Raw genomic sequence first — 14,560 nt, 5'->3', positions numbered from 1 at the left:
TTCTACCCTTTGATGGAGAACATCATCGGCCTGTAGGTGGATTCCATGGTAGAAAACATTAAGAAGGACACAGAAACGGTGACGTCCTTGAGGCCACTACAAGCCTAGCCCTCAAAATCTGAGTTTCGCCCCTTGGAAACACAGTGAGCAGTGAAAACAAAAGCCACTGTCCAAAAGCAGCCATATTGGCTGCAGCAGTATCTTGGAATACAAACCACCACAACATAGCCCAGAAGTGGATTCCCAGGAAATAGCCAATGGAAGGGCAGAGGAACCCAAAACAAGAGCACCTCAGCCTCACACATTCCCCCTGATTACTCAGCACCTTGTGGAAAAAGTCATCGGTTTATACCTTCTTCGACGTCTGAAAATAAGCCCGGATCAATAGCAATCACAGATTAAAATTGTTGTAATTTAGCGCAGTTATGTACTCTTCAGCGTCTCTTAGTGACCCGCAGATCACTCAACTTATAGTCACCTGAGTAATATTATGGAAAGACAAAACAGGCCTTGAAATATTACAGTGAAAGTAGAGACATTATTGCCCATACCACTGTTCTAGAATATAAACTCTTTTTTTATATACATTTTAACACGTATTTTGGATGATTGGCATATTATAGGAGAAACCACAATGCAGGAAATTAGAGCAAATAGTTACTTTATTCGCTTCTCTCTAGCACAGCCGCTTTCAAGAGACTTCCAAAGAGTTCAAGATATAAAATGTGAAAAGCGTGGCGCCAAAATCCATCAATGGGAGTCAGTGGTAATAAAACAGCGTAGAACAGCACCATGTCACTTTATAAAAGCCCATTAATTTTTATTTATTTTTATTTTGAAGAGGATTTGCACATTCAGATTTCACCTTTTTATCATACATATGTAACCTGTAACATCCGATTTATGCAAGGACTTCTAATTCAGTATCTTGCATATAATTATATTACATACATTAAATCAAGTAGAAAGAACAGAAATACATAGTACCAGTGCAAGTAAATGGGTTCTAGAAAAGAGAGATAAAAAGAAAACACAAGATAAGGGAAAAAGAAAAAATAATAATCCCGAACATTATAATTACACTGACAAGTCATTATTGCAGGTCTAAACTTCCGGTAGTCCTGCTATAACCTGTTTCCCTTCATATACTGGCTTGTCTAATAATCCATTTTTCCAAAGGAGCCCAGATTTCTCTGCCCTGCTTTCGAGCACCGCGGCCTTTACATTTATAGAGTGATTTTCCAAGATGGTATATAGCCAATAAGCGACCTATCCATGCTTGAAATCGTGGAGGATCTGAGTCTTTCCAGTGGGTGGAAATAAGAAGTCTCATTACTGCTTTTGCAATGAAAACAAATTTACTCCTGCGATGACCACATTGTATATTTTCATCACATCCTAATAACATTAAAGTTACAGATATTTTAATAGGACACTCTACGGCTGCTGTCAAAGTTTCTATTTGTTTTATTAATGTATTTAATTGGTCGTAGCTGTAGAACATATAAATTGTATCCGCTGGTTCTTGCTTGCATCTAGGACATTTATCGTCCTCTCTTTTACCCCAGTGGTATAATTTCTCAGGGATATAATAGAGCTCATATAGTGTATAATAATGTTGAGCTTTCAAGTTTGCTGCAAGAAAGATCTCACTGGATAAGTTCAGAGAGCGGCATATATCGGTGTCGCGATTCCCAGTTTTTGTAACCCACTTAGCTTCTACAGCCTCCAGATCATGTGGGAGTGTGTCCATTAATATTTTATATATTATTTTAATTCTAGTCTGGGGGTGAGAGATAGCTTCAATTAAGGATATCCTGTGGAGAGATAATCCCTTCTCCTTTATTTTATTCTGATAGCTTGTACTCTGTCTATATTTAAACAATGAATTATCAGCTATACTGTATTTTTGTTGGAGCTCTGTAAATAACACTCTTTGTTCAACTGAATATAAATCACCTACCGTCAAGACTCCTTTTTCCTCCCATTGTCTGGCCATTCTATCATACATGGATAACGGAAAGAGGGAAGATCGCCACAATGGAGTATATCTGTTATATATAGGTATGTTAACTAGGGTCTTCATCCTTTTCCAGATTGCTAGCATTATCTTAAACTTAGTTTTTTTATAATAGCTTGGCTGAAATTTGTCGAAGAAGTACCCCTTGAGCACTAATTCCTACGGCAGGCTCATATATTGAGGGTAAATCACATTTGAATTATACTGTCTGCCTCCAATTCCTGGCAAAATTACAAATGCCATTTGCTGTAAAAAACATGCATAATAATAGTGCCTAACATTCGGAGCAGACCATCCTCCTTGTGCCTGCGGCAATGTTAAAAACTTAAAGGATCGCCGTATTTTGGAATATTACCAGGCAAAGCTACTGAAAATGCTGTCTATTTTCTTTAAAAACTGTTCTTCGATAGCAACTGGTATAGACCTAAAGAGGTATAACATTTTCAGAAACATAACCATCTTTAAAATATTGCATTGTCCTATGAATGACAGATGAAGTCTATTCAACCGGCAAAGATCTATACTAATCTTATTAAGTACTGGTAACATATTTATTTTCCAGATGGCGTCTATGTCCCTAGTGATCTTAATGCCTAAATAGGTTACTTCGGCTAATCTTCGAGGATCATTACACCCAGTGATGATGTTACATAAGATCTGAGTTTTACCTGTATTTAGCAGGTACCCTGACTTTCCGCCATAGTCCTCGGCTAGTTTCTCAATTTGCACCATTGCTTTTTCTGGTTTTGCTGTCACTATCGCCAGGTCATCAGCATAGGCCAATATTTTTGTCTCGTGGCCGTTAAATTGTACTGGGATGATATTCTGATCTTGTAGAATTTCCTCTATAAAGATGTCAATATATAGAGCAAACAATAGTGGGGAGCAGGGACACCCCTGTCTCGTCCCCCTTGCAATCACTATAGAAGCTGATTCTTACCCCATAATATTCAATCTGGCATATGGCTGATGATACATTGCTTGTATAGCTGTTAAAATACCAGGTCCAAACCCCCTTTGTACCATAGTTGTCCATAGGTACTGCCACGCCACACGATCGAAAGCTTTCTCCGCGTCCAGGAGGATCATAGCCATCTTCTCCCCATTTACCTCCGTAGAATCTAATAGAGCTATCGCACGTCTAATATGGTCTGTTGTACCTCACGTTAGTATAAAACCATGCTGCCAAGGAGAGACAAGATGGGCTATGATCCTCCCTAACCGGGTAGCTAAAATGTTTGAGTATAGTTTCGTGTCCATATTGATAAGAGATCTAGGTCTATATGAGGCGGGATTATCGGCGGGCTTCCCTTTTTTAAGGAATACTACTATATCTACCCTTTGCCAGGACCCTGGGGGGGATCCCATTATATTGTACCCCTAAAAACAAATCTAATAGTATAGGGACTATTTATTTTTGAATTGCCTTATATAGCTCCAGTGGGATCCTATCTGGACCTGCCGCTTTCCCTGTATCCGTAGCTTGAAGAGCGAAAAGTACCTCTGTTTCAGTTATTTCTATATCCAGCTCTTGCCGCATTTCTTCGTTAAGTCTACGTTGATTGCCTAAAATGTGCTCAGTATCGCTATCTAACATAGCATCAGTATTCCCTTGCTTATATAGATCTTGATAAAATTCCTCAAAAGTTTTAATGATCTCCTTTTTTACTGTATGTAAAGCTCCGTCACTGCCCCTAATTTCTGTTATATTATTTTTAGCTATTCTTTGTTTAGTCCGTAAAGCGAGAACCTTGCCAATGGATTCACCATACTCATATCCTTCTGACTTATGTGCTTGGTAAATGGCTACTCCCTTCATAGTGTGGTGATTATTTATTTCAGCCTTAATAATTGCTATATTTTGACACACTATAATCTCTTCACTCTCTTGGTTTTGTCTGACTGCCCCTGCCTCTGGCCACCTGCTCCCTTCCCCTCGGGTTTACTTCCACTCAGACCTGTGTGCTTTGAGACCACCGTGTGACCCTGCAACACATGGTCCCAGCACCCGTTCGCCACCCCAGCCACTCCTTTGTGGGTTGCTTAATGTGCGGTCACTCTGCAAGCACCACACGGAGATCGCCTTCTTGGTTGAATCCTCCGGGTTGGATGTGTTGTTTATGACGGAGACTTGGACTCGGGAGGACTGCCTAGTAGAACTCGGCCTGGCCTGTCCCCCGGGCTTCAAAATTATTCATACTCCGCGCCCACTGAATCGTGGCGGCGGAATTGGCATCATTTTCCGCGAACAGTTGGATGTCTCTCAGCTTAAAATCGGCGAAGTTTCAGGTTTCGAGCTCATGAGCTTTTCATTCAGTAACCCAGAGAGAACGCTGCTATCTGGCGTGTTATGTTATAGACCGCCGGGTTCGGCCCCTTCGCTGCCGGAGTTCCTGGACCTAGTGTATGATCTTTCTAACACTCATTCTAATCTACTTGTCCTGGGAGATTTTAATCTCTGGCAGGGGAGTCCTTTAGATGGAGCTTTTACTTCACTCTGCCAGGTTTTGGCCGACATCCACCTGCAACAACTGGTTGGCTCCGCGACTCATAGGGGTGGTCACATGCTCGACCTTATTTTTGCGGGCGCCCACCTGGCAGCGATCATTGACATCTTAGTCCAATATTGGACGGATCACGCGCTGGTGGTCTTCTCCCTATGCCTTGGGAATAACCCCCCGGAGGTTGCAGGGGTGGGACTCTCGCAAGTGAGTCGGCCGTGGTCCAGACTGCTCAGTCTAGCGCCTTTGCCCTCTTTGATATCTGCCAATTTCGGCCTGAGGGACTCAGTGGAAGACAGCTACTCCTCCTTCTGCCGGTCCATTACCGAGTCACTCGATAACATCGTGCCTCTTCGGAAAGCAAGAGCGAGGGTGAATCGGGCCTTTCCTTGGTATACGGTGGAGCTACAACACCTGAAGTTGAGCTGTAAACGGGCAGAGAGAGCATGGAGAAGGGAGTATTCCCCCTCGGCCAAAGTCTTGTTTAGACTTGCACTGAGAGGTTACAAGGAGCAGATCAAGCAGGCTAAGGCGTCTTTTATACAAACGTCCTTATTACAGGCGCCTAATAAATCTCAAGCCTTGTTTAAGATTGTTAAAGACTTGTCCCACCCGGTCTGCGCGGCTAACTCCGTGCGAGCCTCTCAGGCTTTATGCGACTCGCTGGCGTTGGCCTTCGAGGAGAAGACCGCCAAGATTCTGGCTGGCCTAACACTTCCTGCAACTGAGGAGGCCTGCCTTGCTAGCCCTACTGACAGGGGGCGGGGAGCCCCGGGCAGCCAATCCCAGATGGCCATCGGGGTTCTGGATCTGGGCGCGCCGAGCGGCTCACCCAGTCGACCCCAACCGACGGGTATGGGAGCTCCGGCCGAGCAGCCCAGTCGACCCCAGACAAGCACTGCTGTCTCTGTTCTGGGAGCTCCGGGCAGCTCACCCAGTCGACCCCAACCGACGGATATGGGAGCTCCGGGCGAGCAGCCCAGTCGACCCCAGACAAGCACTGCTGTCTTTGTTCTGGGAGCTCCGGGCAGCTCACCCAGTCGACCCCAACCGACGGATATGGGAGCTCCGGGCGAGCAGCCCAGTCGACCCCAGACAAGCACTGCTGTCTCTGATCTGGGAGCTCCGGGTAACTCACCCAGTCGACCCCAGCCAATTGGCGTGGAAGCTCTGGCGGAGCAGCCCAGTCGACCCCAGAGAAGCACTAGTGTCTCTGACTTGGGAGCTCCGGGCAGCTCACCCAGTCGACCCCAGCCAGTTGGCGTGGGAGCTCCGGTGGAGCAGCCCAGTCGACCCCAAAGGAGCACTAGTGTTGCTGATCTGGGAGCTCCGGGCAGCTCACCCAGTCGACCCCAGCCAGTCGGCGTGGGAGCTCCGGTGGGGCAGCCCAGTCGACCCCAGCCAGTCGGCGTGGGAGCTCCGGGTTGCTCACCCAGTCGGCCCCAGCCGGCCGCTGTGGCCTTTGGGGCGGGCGATTTGATCACCTCACCCAAACCACTACGGTTGGACTCCTTCCCCCTCCCGTCCTTTGAAGAATTTTGTAAAACGGCTTGCTCGGTGTCATCTGGATCTCCGCTCGATCCACTGCCCCCCAAATTTTGGAAAACTTTTCAGGAAGAACTGTTCCCGCCTTTGTTTTCAATCTGTCGCCAATCTCTGGAATCGGCTTCTGTCCCGGGTTGCTGGAAACTAGCAGTGGTGTCGCCTCTGCTAAAAAAGCCAACCCTGGATCCAGCTGTCTTTTCCAACTACAGGCCGATCTCCTTGCTTCCCTTTCCAATCAAGATCCTGGAGAAATGGGTAACTCGCTCTCTTTCCGGCTACCTGGAACATATTGGGTGGTTCGATGAGGCCCAGTTTGGCTTCCGACCTGGTCACGGGACGGAGACCGCACTTGTGACCGTGCTGGATAATCTGCGTTCGCGTGTCGATAGTGGTCGGGCAGCCTTTTTGGTGCTGCTCGACATGTCGGCCGCGTTCGACACGGTCTGCCATCGGACCCTGGTTCAGAGGCTGGAAGAGTGCGGGATTTGCGAGGGGGCCAGAGACTGGCTGATGTCATATCTCGAGGGCAGGCAACAGTTGGTGTCACTTCCGCCTTTTAGCTCGGAGCCAAGGAAAATCGGACAGGGGGTGCCACAGGGCTCGGCCATCAGCCCGTTATTGTTTAACCTGTACCTCCGTCCGCTTGTCCAGCTAATAAAATCTTTTGGGGTCTCGGCATTTAATTATGCCGATGACACTCAGCTGGTGTTTTCCTTGGAAGGGAGCAATGCAATCTCGCTGAACACCTTCCATCGCTGCATGGCAGCTACAGCGGATTGGCTTAGAGCAAATTCTTTGCAATTTAATAGCTCGAAGACGGAGGTGCTCCACTGCTCCACCGACCGGATCCCGCGGGCTCTACCTACCGACTTTTGGCCTAGCACTTTTTCCGAACCAGTGTCGGCATCGGAGTCAGCCCGTAATTTAGGGGTCATGTTCGGCCCTAATTTACAACTTGACCTACATGTTAATAAAACCACGGGAACATGTATGATGCTGCTCCGTATGCTCCGCAGAGTTCTGCCTCTGCTTCCTGCTCAGTCCTGGCCGGAGGTAGTCCGTGGGACTATTTTAAGTCGGCTGGATTACTGTAATGGTCTCCTTTTGGGGGCCCCAAAAAATCTGATAGGGAAACTGCAGAGGGTGCAGAATTTGGCTGCTAAACTGGCCCTTTCACGACCCAGATCTAGCTCTTCTACTCTTGCGCTTCGTGACTTGCATTGGCTCCCGGTAGAACTACGGGTCCAATTTAAAGCGGCCTGTTTGGTATTTAGAGCGGTACACCTCTTGGGCCCCATCCCGCTACAAAACATGTTTGCATGGTATTCTGCCCCACGGCTTCTGCGGTCGTCATCGGCTCACCTTCTGGTGGTGCCTAGGTTTCAAAGAGTGAGGATGGGCGGCCGCTCATTTAGAGTGGCGGCAGCTAAATTGTGGAATTCTCTCCCACTCACTCTCAGGAGCTGCAAGGACTATCTTCCATTCAGGAAGGCCTTAAAGACTTATCTTTTTCCCAAGTAATGGCTGCGCGTTTGCTCTGGTCTTGTGTGGGGGTTTTCTGATCAAAGTGCCAGGATGCCCTCTGGGTGACAGGTCTGCGCTCTAAAAGTATGCGAAATAAATAAATAAATAATAAATAATTGGTTTTGTCTGACTGCCCTGTATATTCTTTTTCCAATTCTCCCAATTTAATTATCAGCGTATTAATTTCATTATTTTCTTGTTTCCTAGCTTTTCCTACGAAACTGATTGTCCCCCCCCCCGAAGTCCAGCTTTAAAACTGTCCCAAACTACATTGCGTGAGGAGCTTTATTGGTTAAGCTCATAATATTCAATAACCCATTTTTTAATATGCATTAAATATCTTTCATTGTGTAGCAGTGATCTATCAAATGTCCATTTAATATTTGGATGTTCTAAATTTGAGAGTATCAGGCCCATATTTAAGGTGTTATGGTCTGAAAACAATTTGGGTAGTTTCTTTACTTTAACAGACGAAATAAGGCAGGATGACACAAAAAATAATCAAGCCTATAAATTTTTTTATGAGGGGTTGAGTAATATGTGTACCCAGGGTCTAGTGGATGTTTCACTCCCCAGACATCACGCAGATCGTAACTACTTTGTAGAGCAGAAAGTGCATGATGAACTCTGGGTTTTCTCCCTTGATATCTTTGAGTATTGCCAAGCCCCATTTCGTAATGAATGTTAAAATCTCCACAAAATATGAACGGGCCAGGCCATGATGCTGCCTCAATTTCTAATTTATTAAAGGTCTGTGGATCATCCTCATTTGACCCATATACTGTACATATAGTGATTCCCATAGGGAGCTGGGCCATCGCCCATCTTCCCGATTTATCTCCCAATGTCCGTACGGCCGACCCTAGACGAGCTTTCATATGGATGGTAGTCCCTCTAATAGTTGAGGGCTGGGTAGGACATGCCAAAAGATTATAGCCTCTTATAGCAAGCATATCCCGGCTCCCCCAAGTGATGTGTGTTTCCTGCTGGCATATAATGTCAGCATTAAAACTTCTTAACATCTCTGCAACTCTGATACGTTTTTGCCGGTCATTAAGACCCTCCTACTTTCACTGAACAAATAGTAATTTTAGCCATTTGATCTGCTCAATTTCCTCTGCTTTAATCGCCCATGCCTCCTTATACAATTTGTTTTATATTCCTTTTTGCTTATATCCTCTCTATTTTCCCCCTTTTTTCTGTGACCCTTCCCCCCACCACGCATTCCACCACCACCCACGCCCCCCTTTCCCCTCCCTACACCCGTGCACCCTGCCTTACCCTTGCCTACCCCTTGGTTCCCGCCCTCCACCCTTCCCTTACAAAAAGGCATTGAGACTACTAGTAGTCAACTGTGATGGTCACTCCCCTCTGACCCAAAAATAAGAATAATAAAAAAAAAGCCATAGACAGTAAAAGCTGATAAAGGTACAACAGCTTATACCATAGAGATCTAAGAAAAAAGAGAAACACACTGAAAAGATATATCCATAGACCCTGGAATGATCTTGTACTTAATACTAAACATTTAATTAGTCAATGAGTTCAGGTCCATTGCTCTAAATATTTTGGCACTTTCATTTCTGAGGTAAAGAAGCGGACATGCTCTCCCTTAATTATTTTCATCCGGGCAGGATGCAAGAGAAATGCCTGCCCCCCCATGATCTTGCACTGGTTTAATCATCTGTCGAAGGCACCAACGTCTTTCAACAGTAAAGTGACAGTAGTCCTGCTGTACACAAAAAGTATCCCCACCGCTACGTTTTGTTGTTGGTTTTGCTTTGTCATAGACTGCTTGGCGAAGCAAAAAAGTTGCCAAAGTAGATGAGTATTGCGCGAGGTTTAGTATCGGGCTTTGGAGATGACTTGAGATTAAAAGGAACGCAATGCGCCCTTTGAATTTCCAATTCCCAATTCCACTCCTCAAGCTCTGGGAAAGCTTTAGACAAGACGTCAACCATATATCTTCGAGTGTCTGCTCCTTCCTTTCCCTCAGGGACCCCCAAGACTCGTAAATTATTACGGCACTGTCTATTTTCATAATCCTCGAGTTTCCACTGTATGTCAACAAGCTGCGCGTCATGTGCCGCAGTAATTGTACGTGCAGTTGTAACATTGGTCTCCAATGTTTCAGTCCGGGCCTCAAGAGCTATGAGTCGTTCATTGATTGCCACACATGATTTTGCGACTTTTCTAACTCCCCCTTGGATTTTACGAATTATTGTCTGAGCTTGTTTACTATCTTGGCGTGTTTCTTCACGATGAGAGAGTCTACATTGGATGACAGTGTACAGCAGGATATGAGTTCTCAGTTGATGGTATACTCGTATTGCTTGTACTAAATAACTCTGCTCCCAAATAATCCCATCTCAGATTTCTCTTTTGTGGGCTAGGTTGAGTTGCCCTTCTCGTCGCTTTGCGCATTGTAACAGTCATATCTTTTTTCCCTGTGTCTGAATTCTTGTCGCTAGAATCTCCCTGTGACTCAGAGGGGGAGCCGGACACTGACCAGATACCGTCAGAAAATGAGTAATCTTGCTCACTATGATTAGAGGATGCAGCGTAATTCTCTGTCCCTGCTATTGGGCCTCCTGAAGTAGTCATTGGAGTAATAGACCTTTGTTTAACAAAATGTTCTGCAGGTTTTATAACAGCTGTTGTATCCCCATTGCTAAGGGCTTGTATCCCTGGTTGCAGGCAGGGGGAGGTGGAGGTTTCTACAAAAGCAGGGGTTGAATATGTTGTTTTGGCTGGCACAGTTCATTTGTTACACTGTCAATGGCTGTGGTGACACTCGGGGTCAGGCTTACACCTATAACTGGCGGGTTTAACACATCTTTTCCCCTGATTTCCTCTCCTTTGTCCATATCCCCCCCCCGGTGCTGCACACCTGATTCATCTGGCACACCACCTTGTTGTGACTTGAGCAGTGGGGTCGCACGCAGCATTTCCAACACAGTAGGCTCAGCGAACAGTGGGATTCTGGTCCGGTTCTTCTTTTCATCCGACTTGGATTGGGAATTCGCTGCAGAGTAAACTTGCTTCTTGGTTCCCGGTTTGGTTTGAAGATCCGTGGCTGTGTTCGCAGTTGCATTCACCTTGGGGGATAGCCCAGCGCACAAGCCCGAGCGTGTCTTTCGTCCCCGAAGCTACAGGAATTTTTGGGGCCATTATTACCAAGGACTTCGGACGAGGCCGAGAGCACAGCGAGCGGTGATCTCTTTCCGCACCACAGGACGCCGAGACCGCCAAGTAAGCCAGGAGAGTTCTCGTCAACTCCGCTCGGCAAAGCAGTATTCCACGCAGGGCGGGTCCGGGGGAGGTCTCCAGGTTTGGGAACACTGTGTCAGCTACATCCATTCCGGTTCATCGGCTATTTTGTTTCAAGCCACGCTATGCCTCGGGTTTTTTTCCCCCCCCCTCTTCTCCTCAGATCACCTTATTTCTTTAGCGCTACAGGCTGCTTGTATTTCGTCCGCCTTTACTGCTACATTCTATCTCCGTGTATATCCATGATCAGAGAGGAGCAAACAGCCGTTTGACACCGCCGCCATCTTGCCTCCTCCGTCTATAATAATCTATTCAGGGCACAATTGAGATGCAATATATGGCCAGGTGAGGACTGTCACTATATCAATGGCCATTGTGGGCAAAATAATAGCACAATATTTGATTGCTATAATCGAATCATTATACTCTGATTCAATTTTTCATATATTTATTACCTTTGTCATCTGATAGGTTTTATAAGGTTTCCTAATAATAAAGTTTAACAGTCTAAAGATTTTACAAGAACAATAAGATCCAATATCTATAAGGGTGGCGATAGCAATGTATATATGCCCATAAAGGGCAAAATCAGAAGCATGATGTTTATTTAATTATGGATGTCAATAATTTTATGTTTTTATTCTCATACAATTTTAGGAAATAACCAGTATATCTGAAAGAGACACAGGCGTCAGACTGGATCCGGAAAGTTTTGCGTAGCAATACCACTGCGCGCCGGCAGGCGTCGCCGACGACCGACGCGGAGCCGCAGATGACGTGTACCGACGCGCAAGGGTACTGCTACGCAAACATTTCCGGATCCAGTCTGACGCCTGGGGATATTCTAAGGTAAGGAATCTATCACTAACTAATGTCTCTTACAGATATATCGTTACACAAGTAGTAACTTGTGCTATTGTTCTCTTCGAGGGGATCCTCCTCAATAGTCATAAGCACTGAATATTCACACCCATGCGCGGGGGCCCCGAAAATAATATAAATGACATGAAAAACATTTATATACAGCGATATATATACATATATATATATATATATATATATATATATATATATATGTGTGTGTGTATATATATATATATATATACATATATAATTTTTTCTCATACCAATGCAGTCCCCATATAGGAGGCTAAATAATGCAATAATATAATAAAAACTTGTGCAAACACATAATGAATATATGAACTACAGTAGGGCAAGTATTACTTGAACTCCTTTTAATGAGTACAATCATGAAAACTGCAAAAAGAGCAGATATTGTTAGCCTACAGGCTGCATTGTAAGCCAATAGCATAGAAAATGAAAGCAATTGTACAAAACTGGCATTGTGCCTTTAAGGCAACCATGACCTCTAGCTTCCTATCATGCCTCAGGGGTGACAGTTCAGTTGTTCTTTGCAGCTCCTTTAGTCAGGTCCCTGGATTCCACAGCTCTGTCCTTTTTGACTTTTATGTCAAAATTATCTAAACCTTTTAAGGTTCTCTACTTTTCACTAGACATCTTTTTGTCTTTGGAGTGAAGTGTAACCAGTTTTTTGGCAAAAAGTGTTTTTATTTCTGTCAGAATGCCTTCACTTTTTAACCTTGCCCCTCCTGTGGCAAGAAGAAGACCAAGACTGACATACATTCTGTGCGTATCCTCTGCCACCCTGACTCACTCTCCAGAGAACTGTCCACATTGTAAAAAAGTGTCCAGACGAAACTGAAGGGTAAAGAGAGAATTCGGTTATATGGACTGTCTGAAAGAAGTAGGTCTCCTGTGAGACAGAAGAAAAATAGCCCACGTTCGACGTCGCGGAGCAAGATACCGATCTGTTCACCTTCGGCGTCAAACCTAGCACCGGCGAAGAAGCAGATGTCGTAGTCGAAGTCTTCAGCAGTGCACTCGCATTGTTCAACTCCAAGACCGAAGACGGCAGCTTCAACATCGAGTCCGGTAAAAGACCCTCCGTTGGCGTCAACCAGGTGACGATCAACGTCGAGGAACAGGTCTCCTTCTGTGTCGGCCAAACGTTCGACGTCGAGACAGGGCACTCCGTCTCCGCACATCCTTGTGCGGTCAACGTCAAGACACATGTCTCCGTCAAGATCTGTACATAGATCATCGTCGTCGAGGCATAAAACGTATTTCCCCGGCATCGAAGCAGAGGGCTCCGTCTGCTTCATCCCAGAGAAGATCGACGTCGAGACACCAGTCTTCGGTGCACAGGCGTTCAACATCGAGGCCTAGGTCGACGTCAGCGCAGAGACGCTCGTCATCACAGAAGACTCTGATGGCAAGCCGGTCGACATCGAGGCAGAGGTCTCCGTCGACAGCAGCTTGAAGATGGTCGACGTTGAGGCAGAGGACTCTATTTGATAGAGACTACTAGCAGCAGATTCCTTAACATAGAAATACCCCCAGGCGTGAGACTGGATCCGGAAAACTTTTCTGCCATAGCATCCCTGCGCGCCGGGGGACGGCACCATATGACTCCGCCCGGATGTTGTCTGCGTTTGTGACGTCAGCGAGGATACATACGTTCCACCCCGGCGCGCCAACGTCAGTTTTTTCTCTTTCCGCGTGCAACGCGGATCCGGATTACTGTCCTGGCCTGTTTTCAGGCCTTCCATTCTCTTTTTACGCTTTGGCGTTTAGTGGAACAGTGTGCGAATGCCTTCGGGCTTCAAGACTTGTGCCTCCTGTGCATGTCCCATGTCGGCGATGGACCCTCAACCGATTTGCATGTGGTGCCTGGGTGAGCACCGTGACTCGGAGAGCTGTAACGCCTGCCAACACCTTAAGCCTAAATCACGGCGGGAGCGCTGGATGAAGTTGCTGTCGGCGGGCTTGTCCAGGTCGGTGTCGTCCCAGCGTCCGTCCCCTACCTCAGAGGCAAGGAACCGCCAGTTTAGTCTGCGGAATCGCCTTTCGCTGCGGCCCTTTGGGGAGCCCGACGTGGTCCGGGCGTTTAGTTTCGTGGAGTTGTCAGCGGCTGGCTGCCCCCGTCTGCTCTTTTGTTCTGTGGCCAGCTGCCTTGGCTTGGGCCCTGGCGCTCATGCTTTTTGTCCTACGAGGCCATTGTGAGATCCTGTTCTTTTTCTTCTGCCTGCCTTCTTGCTGAGGCGCTGTTCTGTCTTGCCTTCAAGCTGTGAGGGACTCAGCTGCCCTCTTTACTGGGTTGTTTCCCTCTGGAGGACTTTGCTGTGCTCCTGCCCCTTCTCCTTGGAGTCTGTAGGTGGCTCTTCTTCCTCTGCGTTCTCTGTACCTTGGTGCTTCCGGTGGAGGTCCCTGGTAAGTTGTCTGGGCTTGAGGTGGTCTGACCTCCTTCGTATTACCCTTGCTTCTCCTGTTGGTGAAGGCTGGGTTGCCTCTTAGTCGTTATGACACATCCCCTGTGGGGCTGGTGTTCCTCCACAATGCTGGGGTTCTCTTCAGCTCAGGGCCTGTGACTCATCTCCTGTTGCGGTGGTCGGGGCTATTTTCCCTGTCCCTGTGACTGGTCCCCGGTTGGGGGTCTTGTGCTTGTCTGAGCTGCAGAGGTCCTCTTGCAGACCCTCCTCCCCTTTGGGGATGGCTAGGGTATCTATTCTATGTTAAGGAATCTGCAGCTAGTAGTCTCTATCAGATGTATGAGTTACTTACCTTCGGTAACGATGTATCTGGTAGAGACGATTCTAGCCGCAGATTCCTTCACGAC

This window comes from Lissotriton helveticus, chromosome 5_1 (genome assembly GCF_964261635.1).
Source record: "Lissotriton helveticus chromosome 5_1, aLisHel1.1, whole genome shotgun sequence".
Classification (NCBI taxonomy): domain Eukaryota; kingdom Metazoa; phylum Chordata; class Amphibia; order Caudata; family Salamandridae; genus Lissotriton; species Lissotriton helveticus.
Note: the sequence above shows the minus strand (reverse complement) of the source record.